At 37.8% G+C, this 1,235-nt stretch overlaps 1 non-coding gene across 1 annotated transcript; it reads right to left on the bottom strand.

Moving 5' to 3' along the window:
* Nucleotides 1-262: 262 nt before the first annotated feature.
* Nucleotides 263-369, bottom strand: LOC136204391 (small nucleolar RNA R71). The gene has a single exon (XR_010675233.1). It is a non-coding gene; the product is annotated as a small nucleolar RNA R71 (small nucleolar RNA).
* Between the last annotated feature and the right edge of the window lie 866 nt (nt 370-1,235).

Raw genomic sequence — 1,235 nt, 5'->3', positions numbered from 1 at the left:
TAATATGTTGCAAAATAATGTAACATTTTACGGGTTACCTAACGAAAATCCTAACACCCACTTAACAAATTTCCTTGAAATTTGTGATACTTTTAAAATTCCAGATGTGACTGCAGAAACAATCAAACTTCGCCTCTTTCCCTTCACCTTGAAGGATAGAGCCAAAGAATGGTTAACTTCTATGCCAGCCGCAACTTTTGCCACTTGGGAACAATTAGCCCAAGCGTTTTTATCTAAATATTTTCCTTTAGCAAAAACCGCAAGAGTCATAAAGGAGTTAACATCTTTTTCTCAAAATGACAATGAGACTCTTTATGAAACTTGGGAACGTTTTAAAGAACTTCAACGTTTATGCCCACACCACCAATTACCCGCTGAACTTTTAATGCAAACATTTTACAATAGACTAAATCCTACAACTAGGGGTTCATTAGATGCTATGTCGGGAGGGCTATTTATGAAGAAAACATCAGCCCAAGCGAGAGAACTTTTGGAGGAAATGGCAATCAACAGCAGTATGTGGCCGCGGAACGTGGACATATGCCGGTGGCAAAACCATCATCCTCAACCACACCATCAGTTAAAGGTATAGTTGAACTTGATCCAGTCGCAATGCTACAAGCCCAATTTTCTGCTTTATCGCACAAAATTGACAAGTTTATGGCACCACGCGATATCAATGGTAATCCAATCCAAACGGATGTGGACTATGAAAATATGAGTGAGATCGAACAGGTAAATTTTGCCCAAGGGCAAAACCAAACTAATAATCCTTATTCTAATACCTATAATGCTGGATGGAGGAATCATCCTAACTTTAACTGGAAAGGTAACAGTAACAATAATGCCAGTGCTAATCAAAATCGTACCACTAATTATCAAAATCAGTCAAGAGATACGATTAACACTTTATCTTCTAAAATCGACAAGTTTATAGATGCTATCAGTGGAAAAATAAGTAATCACGACGATGGTTTTAAACGGATCGAAAATAAATTCGATCAGCTTATTAAAAACCACTCATCTAGCATCCATAATTTGGAGATCCAAATTGGTCAACTTTCTAAATCAATTCCATCCCGAAAAGAGGGAAGTCTTCCCAGCCATACGGAAGAAAATCCGAAAGAGCAGGTGAAGGCTATTACTCTTCGTTCAGGAAAAAATTATCAAGGGCCTGAAATGCCCAAAGATGTAACATTACCGGGAACTGATTTACCAAAGTCCAAAGAAGATAT

Source organism: Euphorbia lathyris, chromosome 8, assembly GCF_963576675.1.
Source record: "Euphorbia lathyris chromosome 8, ddEupLath1.1, whole genome shotgun sequence".
Lineage (NCBI taxonomy): Eukaryota > Viridiplantae > Streptophyta > Magnoliopsida > Malpighiales > Euphorbiaceae > Euphorbia > Euphorbia lathyris.
The sequence above is the reverse complement of the archived record's forward strand: the minus strand, read 5'-3'. Positions and strand labels throughout refer to the sequence as shown.